General features: G+C 34.5%; 1 protein-coding gene across 3 annotated transcripts in view; it reads left to right on the top strand.

Moving 5' to 3' along the window:
- The first annotated feature begins 4,361 nt into the window (after nucleotides 1–4,361).
- The window catches only part of LOC131827147 (sodium channel protein type 2 subunit alpha), a 137,762-nt gene continuing 131,628 nt past the window's right edge, over nucleotides 4,362–10,495 (top strand). For 2 of the 3 annotated variants that reach the window (XM_059167139.1, XM_059167140.1), the window contains exon 1: nucleotides 4,362–4,592. The gene's annotated coding sequence lies outside the window, so the exon portion shown is untranslated. Of the gene's footprint in view, nucleotides 4,593–4,997; nucleotides 5,058–10,495 lie in introns of those variants that run through there. The other variant, XM_059167142.1, reaches the window with a different exon arrangement.

Here is a 10,495-nt window from a genome sequence, read left to right as displayed (position 1 = left end):
GAATACCCACTTTAAGTTCTGCTTTCTGTTTAGATCTTGGATGGTAGTTTAATCAAAGGCATGCTATTTACCACTTGATTTCACACTCTATAATGAAAACATGGAATCCACACATAAAAATAAATAACATTTCCATGACATAGTAATAAAAATGATATGCATATTCTGTGTCTAATTCACCCATTATTTGGACTGCTTTGGTGTTCCAGGTACTGTTTTATGAACCAGGTTTATAGCAATGAACAAAACAAACATCTCTGCCTTAATGGAACTTACATTTTTTTTTTAGCAAAGACACACAAAATGTATAGTATGTCAGCTAAATAATACAGGAAAAAATAAAAGCAGAGGAGGTAGGGTATAGTGGTAGGGATCAGGGTTAGCTTTACTGAGGAGGTCATTCTTATCCATGACTAGAATGGCAGAGAAAGTGAGCCATGAAAAACCCATAGAAGAACATTCTAGGTAAAGAGATCAAAAGATGGAACTTCTTGAAGAGGAAACATTGCTGCCATGTTAGAGTAACTAGCAAACACACTAGAATGATTGGAGTAGAATAAGTGAGGTCAAGAGTAACTAGAGAATAAATCAGAGAGGTAAAGAGGCCCAGATTGTTCAGCACATGATGAGCATTTGGTCAGGCTTTGGCTTTATTCTGTGGGAGTTGGAGAGCCACTGGAAGGTTTTGAAAAGAGAAGTACCTTATATGATATACAGTTTAATATGATGACTTTAGTTTCCTAAGAATAGCTTGTAGCAAATGCAAGGGAAGAAGTAGAGAAAGAAACTAGTTAAAATATTGCAAAGATACAAAATACAAGTGATGCTAGTTTATGCCAAGGTAAAATAGTAAAGTAGTGAGTTTGATTCTGAGTACATTTCAAAAGAGAAGCTAAATATTCATAAATTGATTAGATGTGGAGTATGAAAGGAAGAGAAGAGTCAAAGGTGACATTAAAGTTTAAGATTAACATCATTAAAAGATGGAATTGCTATTACCCAAGATGGTGAGTATTTTAAGAGATGCAGAAACTCATCTTAGACATGTTAAGTTAGTAGAAAGTCAATATATTACATGGCATTTGATTATAAATCTAGAGTTGAGGAGAGTGGACTGGGCTAGAGCAATAATTTGGAAGTTGTCAAAGACTATTTTCTGGTGTATGTCAATGTTCAAAGGCAGGATAATGGAGGGAAAAACCAGCATAAGGCATTGAGAAGAAGCACCCATGAATAGAAGAAGTAGACTGCAGAATGGCGTCAAGCAAAGGTAAGTGAGGAAAGTTTTTCAAGAAAGAGGAAGTAGGGGCTCCTGTGTGGGTCAGTCGTCAAGCATCTGCCGTCAGCTCAGGTCATGATCCCAGGGTTCTGAGATTGAGCCCACTTCGGGCTCCCTATTCAGCAGGAAGCCTGCTTCTCCCTCTCCCACTCTCCTTACTTGTATTCCCTCTCTTGCTGTCTCTATCTGTGTGTCAAATAAATAAATAAAATCTTAAAAAAAAAAAAGAAAGTAAGCAAACTTTTCAAATGCTTTCAAATATTATGATTGAAAAATGTGTAACACTGAATTGAGCATGAAGAAATTGAGGCTGGCACTTTACAAAGCATCCCCAAATGAACATTTAGTTAGTTCGTGGTTTTTTGGTTCTGCTGATCTTGGTTAGACTTACCTGATCTTATCTGGATTTGTTCATTCACCTGTATTGGCTGCCAGGTCAGCTTGGGGCTAGCAATTCTTGGAAGTTTATGGCAAGGAAAGCTGTCTCTCCAAGTGGTTTCATGTCTTCCACAGGCAGCCCAGACTTTTTCATATAGTAGTCAGAGAGGATTCCAAGAAAGTAAGGAGAAGCATACAAGAAAATTTGAGGTCTTGGGGTGCCTGGATGCCTCAGTTGGTTAAGCATCTGACTCCTGATTTTAGCTCAGCTCATGATCTCAGGGCTGTGGGATCAAGCCCCATGTCAGGCTCCGTACTTAGTGTAGTCTGCTTGTCCCTTTCCCTCTGCTCCTTCCCCTGCTCTCTCTCTCTCTCTCTCAAATAAATAAATAAAATCTATTTAAAAAGATGTTTAAGAAATTTTGAGGCCTAGACTTAAAACTGGAATGATAGCACTTCCACTATATATTCTTTTGCTAAATAATGAGGTCAGCCCAGATAAAAGATGGAAAGATAATCTCCATCTCCTAATAGTAGTCACACTGAAAACAGCATGAATAGGCAATAAGAAAAGGATTGTGACACCATTTACAATTTACCACAGTAATACTGACAAGAGCATACTAAATATGAAGAATGCAAATATATTCTATAAATTTTTGAAAGGTATAACCTATGAATATTGAATTCTACATTTTTTGATTCACCAAAACTGAAGTTATGTGCTGGAAAGGAATACACATAAAGTATTTTAGGTAATTATCTATTTGCTGAGATGAGTTGATTTTACATCACATCATTTCATGGTCCTCAAACTGGGATATTGTCTCCCTAAGAGTATGCAGTGGTGTACCTGGAAGTACACAAAGTCTCAGGATAAGTTAAACACATCTTCCTAAAGGGTAAAATTTACCTTCAAAACAATGGGAAAAATGATTCATATTTCAAGAAAAATATTTAAAAGTTATATAAACTATTATAAAATTCCTATGATTTTAAAGATAGTGAAGCTTCAATGGTATTTCATGCTTGTAGCATCTCTCGCTCTAATTTGATGAGTTCTAGCTTCTTGGCCATTAGGAGTGCTTTGCTGGAAAATTTGAGGAAAATGATCATGATTTATGTGCCCTGAGAATTTATAACAGTATCCTATGTTTTTGCAGAAAACTTATGAAATGAAATAGTTGAGTACACATATTTAAATAATGTGACCTACTAAGTCACATTATTTTTTTTGTGAAATGTTAATAACCTTTAAAAAGCATTTTAAAAACAATACAAGTGTATCTTAATGATGTTGTAGAAATAGGAGAAAATTTAGAGAACCAGATTTGTTCTTCTGACTTGCTTATTAGTTAACTCTGGAGAAAATCTAAAAAGTGGGCTTGGGTATCCTCATCTCTTCCATCTATTCGGTGGGACACTAAATGCGGAAACAAGCTACATAATATGATCTCAGCAAGGATAAAGTGAAATATTATATAAAGGACCAAACACATGTGACTGATACTCTGGTTTTTATTAAATAGGTTCATCAGCATTATGGCTTCGGTCAACATGTATACTATGTATTCTGTGGATAAAATAGGACTTAGATATTTGAACCTCAGGTACTATTCTGGATGATATGCTTATTCTAGATGATATAAGACTTTTAAAAATAAAATTTTTATCAAGTATTACAAAGACAACATTTCAGACCAGTTTAAGACCTGGAATCCTGTTAATTTTTGAATTGTTTTTCAGCACCACGGATAGCGTTAATGCAAAAACTACAAATAATTAAGACTTTAGGATCAAACACCTTGGCAGGGAGAATTTTAGTTCATATACCTGTCCCCAGATTTGAATGGTATTGTGAAAAAATAGAAAGACAGCTGTCTATCTTTTTATTTAGAAATTTAAGAATGAACCAGGTCTTCACAATTGCTAACAGAAAAATTAATTAAACAGATCCATATTGAACACATAACATGCTCAGTGTAACTGGCATTATTTGCCAAATGCGTTATCATAATAACTTTTCTCTTATCCTGCTAAGAAGGTGTAATACACATTTCCTGCAGTTATCAAATTTCATATAGCATGTAATTTAATATCTGTATGTTTTGAACTATTTTAAAAACGGGTTGACTAAAGATTTTCATTTGCCTTTTAGTAATTTCACTGTCCCACATTAACTTTAATAATTCTCGAAAATTACCTCCAAATAGCAAAAATAACAACATAACAAAGAATTTCTCTAATAACAAAAATTTAAACACGTTCTCCACGAAAAGGTACCAGTAAAGATAAACTTGACATTTAAAATTACTTTATAGGAGATACATGTTACTCTCAGAGGTAGTAAATAAAGTTAAGTAAGACTTAAGGTAAACATTAAGTTTGTAATGCTATGAAAAGCTTCCATTTAGTTTAAATAGAACATAAATAATTTTAAATAAACCCCAAAAGTAGGATTAAAATTTTTAAAAATTTATGTTCCCATGCTTCTTAAATGTTTAATTTACAAGTAATTAAGGTAGTTGATTTCAAATACAGTGGAATTATGTACTATATACCATTTAATCAAACTTACTAAATACAGTGTTGCTCAAGGATCTTGAATGAAAATGGTTCCAGCTTTGGCCAGGAGATGGAGCTGTCACGTAAGATGCAGGCTTACATTTATTTATTTATTTATTTTTCAATTTAGCATGCTGCTTTCTAACAGACAGTGGGTACCATCGAGTGAGCGTCAGAACAGAAAGCTAAAGCAGAAGCAGAGAGGATGCCGTAGTCGCCCTTTTTTGTTTTTTCTTCTTCAGTGAGGATGGAGCACATGTGAAATTTTACCGTCTGCTTTAGTCAAAATTCTGAAGAACTGCTGTGGAGACTATTATATTCACCACATATATGGATTCTGTGCTATGATTTACAATTCCCTTTATTTCAGGTAAGACAGCATGATTCTATCTTTGATTTATCCCTGAATTGTTATTTTTGTTAATGATAATTAAAATAAGGTGTGTGCTTTGTAAGCTTGGATTTAGATCTAAAAGATTGAATACCTCTAATTCTGGCTGCCCTAGATCTTTAAATCCTCCTGCACTGAAATGAGATTCAACTCTGACATGCTGTATTTTAATATTTATTTGGCTTTCTGGCCTTTAGTGCCCATCTGTGACTACATTTGTGTACTTTTTGAAGGTAAAGCTTTCAAAGTGAAGGATGGGTCTTCCACTCACAAGGGAAATACCACTCCTTAATGTGGTGAACAAATTGTAGAGATGTAATGAAGCAGATTAACATGGCAGTGGCTTTGCCAAAGCCCAGGGCTGAGCCTTGTGATAGATGCCTCAGAAGCATACCAACATTCTGAGCCCAAAGGCCTTCTGAGCAATTCCTGCTAGTAATGATGGTATGGATTATTTACGTTTTGGTTTTTTTGTTTTTTTTCAATTTTAGAAAAAAATATGTAAGCAATTTCTCCCATGAAAGATTTATGTAATGTGTTTAATAGACTTGGAATGATAGTACAAACCCTCTCCCTCTCCCAGTGTGGATGTAATGAGCAAACTAAAAACAGATTAATTGCTGAGAAAATGGATTTTTCTTAGATTTTGGTGTATTTATGATGATAGGACTGTGGTTGTTTAAACTAGTCGATATTGTATAAGATACTCACATTTTAAATTATTTTTGGTGATGTAACATTAGCTGTGCTAAAAGGTGGAATGACTCAGGAGCTGGAAATTGCATGCAACAGCCTTGCTTTTCTCTGCTGCTTCTTATGATTACCCCCTAAATCCTCTTTTTATTGTTATCAACTCAGTAGGAAAAAAGCAGTTTAGAAATCTTGCATTTAAGAATCATAACTGTCACTTGTATCAATTTAAAGTAAAATTTTAAAATATTTAAAAAATATGTTTGTAAGATTGTTTTTAAATATCTCTTCTGTCTCTGAGAAGAACAGTGTGTGTATGCGTCTGTGTGATGGTGGTGGTAGAGGTGGCAGGTATGGGGGTGCATCAGTATGTTTCTATCTTACTCATCATTTTGCTATAAAGAGGTAGTTGTGCTGTGTCAGAGGTTGTGAAAGCTATGGGTCATGATTTTATAGAATGGTTTGAACCACCAAAGAAAAAAATCCGTTCTTCTGACATGTGAGGCCTATAAGGAGTTTGAAGTTCCACATAGTTCTATATATATGACAATTTTTAGAATCACAGATTTTTAGCATTTATTTCATCATTTAAAAAAAAAAAAAACTGTGGCTGAGAGATTTGGTTTCCCACAGCCACATGCTGAGTTGAATCAGAAGCAAGGCTAGAACACTGTTTGACAGTTTTCAATGTCTTTCATACCAGTAACACAATTTACCCCTAGTGTGGACATTTCCAAATGGCATATACCAGGTGTGCTGACATTGACTGTGTGTGTGTGTGTGTTAGTTAATTATATGAAATAGAGTTTCTTTCAAGGTACACATTGTGTTACTTCATGGCATATTTTATACAGTGCTCAATTTTCTCAAGGCTCTTGACAAAGCATCCAGGGAAACTAAAATAACTATGGAGACTCTCTGTTTCTTGATATTCTCCTTTCCCATTTGATGAAGTATATTACTCTGTTCTCTACTCATAAGTGATATGAATGGTCACATTTAGCTCACATCTCTATTCTTCTTAGTTAATAAGAGTAGACTGTACGTATAGTCTATTGACCCTTATAAAACCATCATTCCATGCTCTGCCCTTCCCGTTCTGTTTTTTTGTTTTGTTTTGTTTTTTATTTTCACTTACTAGGCACAGACTGTGTCCTACTTCTGCAGTATCTTGAGAAAGGAAAGGAATTAAATAAAATGTGTCACTTACACAAACAATATTTATGGAGAACCATGCATCTACCAAGAACTGTCTATGGTAGAGGTTGAGACAAACAAAGCCATAGAGTTTTCTTCATGGAAATGTACATGTACAGATAATAGTATACCTCAAAATCTTATAAACATCAAAATAAGAATGAAGAAAGGTGAGAAGGTGAATGGAACAGGTATATAATGAACACCCATCTTGTGTCAGGCTCACTGTGTTACATCCTGAGGTTCATATAAAGCCAACAGTCACAGTTTCTGTCCATGAGGAGCTCAGAACCTAGAGAAAAAAATTTTAAGAGGATATGATAGTTAAATTAGGTCTTATGGGTGAGTTGGTTATAAACAAATAAATGTAGAAAGTTGCTCATTCCAGGAACAGAGGGGTGAGGCAGGCAAATATAAGGCAATGGAGGCCTCTAAGGGACATCATATAGGGAAATTATAGAGAATGGTAAATAATACAATCTGAGTGAAGCCTGAAAATGTTGTGGCTTTTTTTTTTTTTTTCCTGGAGCAGCCTAAGTTAAGATAATGAATTTGGCCTTTGATGTAACGTATTTGACACACTAACACATACTCCCACATAAAGATGTTCTATAAGAAGGTAACAACAATTTTGTTAACAGTGAAAATTTTATTCCAGATATCAGATTAGAAAGAAAAGCTAAATATATGGTTGTGCATGAAGCTGTCGCAAGAGTTAGATTACACATAAATGAACATCAGCAGGGAATAAAAGTGAGGTAAAGATGACTTCAGTATTACTCTAAGATTAGGTAGAGTGAAAAGAATCTAGAAAGAATATTAATTGTGGGAAAGTAATGGAAGAGATTGGAGGAATAAGTTTCCTAGGAAGCAAAGCAAGTAAATGGACTACCAAAATAAGGATCAGAAACAATAGCAAACCCGTAAAGTGTTTGATTAATAAGAGAATGGAGTCAGAGCTGATAGACTTTATTATTATTATTAGGTCATGGATAGGTTTTAAGAGGAGAGGTTTAGTAGGTTTGCAGAGACAGGAGCTTGGACCGAGGACTAAATGGGTAATTGGACACCTGAAGAGTAATTTTCAATTTTAAGATACTTGCCAGTGAAGGGAAAGATATATAATATTTTTTATCTTGAGGGGGAAGGTACTGTTGAGTAAAAATTGATTTTAGTCCGGATTAGGAAAAACTCAGCCCCTTCATAAAATAAGGATATGAAGTCAGTAGAGAGAAACTGAAGAAGAAACAAAAAATAAAATGAAGTCCTACAGCAGACGAGAGAAGGAAGGTTCAAGAATGTATTTTCTTCGAGATACGAAGAAGGGGTAGGAGGTGATATAAAAGAAAGCTGATGTAACTTGCTTTTGGTTCTCTGTACTTGGAAATTAAAATCTTGTCTGTAAGATAAAATATCTCTTCTATTTAAATCAGTTGGTTCTTCAGAAAAGGCTATTTGCGGTTTGTGGACTCTCTGGAAGAAATAATTAATTCTCAGTAGCAAAACACTTTCCAATAGAGCATTTTTTAGTTTCATTAATCCATGAATCGGAAACTAATAACACTGTTTCTTTCACATTAGGCTTATTGAACATACTTCAGTTACCCATTTCTTACGGAATGACCTGTTTAAAAACAGATTCTATTTTAAACTTTCATAGAATTAGACCAATACATTATTTATATATGTATCTAATATATTTTTTAGGTATAATTAACATACAATGTTATATTCATTTCATGTATATAACATATGACTAAAAATTCTGTACATTACTCAGTGCACATTAGGATAAGTACAGTCACCATCTGTCACTATTCAATGTTATTATAATATTATTGACTATATTCTCTATGCTGTACTTCTTTGTGCCTTTGCCAGCTTGCAGAAGTGGCCCACTTTCCTCAGCTCTTGGCCAAACACTCTGGCCTCTGATTCCATCTTTACATCTTCTTTTCTCTAATTTGATTATTTCGGGCTGGTTTGCTAGCATCTGAATTAATTACTCAAGCTTGTGCCTTTTCCTCCCTGTTTCATTAGTATTTTACAAGGACAGACATGAAGAGAAAGAGAAGAGAGTCAGTTTAAATACAAAGCCCCTTCCCTTAGGCAAACTAACCTCCTTTATAAGGCTTCCTACCATAAGTTCTTTCTCCCTCTCTATTGACAGTTCAGAATCTTGTCTTTTCTAGATCTCCTCTAGGCAATCCCTTGCACTTGCAGGCCCGGAGATAGCAATGTGAAGCTTGGAAAAAGGCACAGGTATGATGAAAAATTCCTTCCTTCACACAGAAAGGAGCCTTTGCAATCACTGCTTTCTCCGTTCAGATTAATGTAATTCACTTTAGAATTGGTGGGACAGAAATCCACCTTCTTTTTCTAGACCTAACTTTATCCCACTGTGTGGTGAGCCTGGCGGTCAGTGAGAAGAGCCGAAGTATGTGTTTAGGTGGCAGTATGGACACAGATGACTTCGCTTCCCTCAGCACTGAGCTTGGGCAGCATTGTAAAGGCAGTCCCCCCACCCCCACCCCATAGTCCTCTTCCTCCAGTCTTCTTTTGTGGAGGTCACCTCTGGATATCCTCATAACTACCTCACTCAGCTTCTCAGCCCAATAAATAATTTTATCTTTATCTAGCTTCAACTCCCAGGCATTGAAAGATTAAGACAGAATTTAGCTTTTATTTGTGTTCATTTTTATTCCGTTGTTATTAAGAAATTGGAGTTACTAACAACTGTGGAACTTTTAATCCTTATCCATTTAGAAACTTGATGTTTATTTTTCTTCATCTTTTTTTGACTAGCAGTGCAGACACTTTGGGGAGTATAGATGGGATAACTGATGATTTGAAATAGAAACCCTAAGTCAAGTTTAATTCCATTAATAACTGTTGTGCACCCCACAGGAGGGTCATAGGCAATGCTATCATATAGCAAACCTAGGTTATTACTTCTCAGCTCAGATTACTTTCACAGATTCTATATTTGGATTTGTTAAGTTCCATTGACAATTATTTATTTTATAGTGTTATAATTTTATAGTAGGTCATACAAAATACAAAGCAGGTCTTGGAATAATATCGTTCAAACTTCTGCTCAAAACAAATATCCTAGAAGGTAAACAACAAGGTCTTCTAAAATTTCTATCGGAGAACTTCTCTAACAAATGTTGCAAATACTTTAATATCAACTCCAAACCACTTTCAGATGCTGTCATTAGAAAAAAAAAAAAAAAAAACACCACTTTCCTTGATTTTATCACTTTTTGCTTTATAAATTTTTAGTACATCTAATTCAGTATTCTTTAAATACTGATGATAGTTATAAACAAGTTTATATCAAAGGGAAACCCACTTGGAAAAAAGTCAAGAGATTTAATACAGGTTTTACATTTTAAAATAGTGTGGATTTGGATTTTTCCAACAGTTACTTCCCATGTCTATTACCTGTAGAATACAAGTTTAATATGATATTCTTTAATTTTGTTTATAATAACATTAAGGTTTATGAAAAATATGGTTTGCTTATATTGGTGAATGATCTTGCTTTAGGGCTCAAAAAGGAAAAGTCATAATGCCAGTGAAGGCAAATAAGATCTTTAATTATCAAAATGTAATTTCATATTATATTGATTTTAAGAAGCATTCGAATTTTATGTACATTTTGATATTAGTGATGAATACCATTAGCAACATAGTAGTGCCTATGTTGGAAAAGATGACCAGCATTAAGAACATAAAATGAAATCATACTGAATCTCAAGAGTTACTCACTTGTCTCCCTGTAATATACATAGAGTAGTGTCATCTCTTCCTTATTACATTTGGGTTTAGAGAAATTGGAGGTAGTTTGAAGCAGAGGGCAAGGTGGACTTTGCAAATCAAAGGTGTAGATTTTTCCTGGTAATATTCCACTAAACTTCTAAGTCAAGACCTTTATTTGGAAAAAAATATCATTACTAACCACACTCATAATGGAAAAACTTTTCTTTCAT

Source organism: Mustela lutreola, chromosome 3 (assembly GCF_030435805.1).
Source record: "Mustela lutreola isolate mMusLut2 chromosome 3, mMusLut2.pri, whole genome shotgun sequence".
NCBI lineage: Eukaryota > Metazoa > Chordata > Mammalia > Carnivora > Mustelidae > Mustela > Mustela lutreola.
Note: the sequence above shows the minus strand (reverse complement) of the source record. Positions and strands in the feature narration are given on the sequence as shown.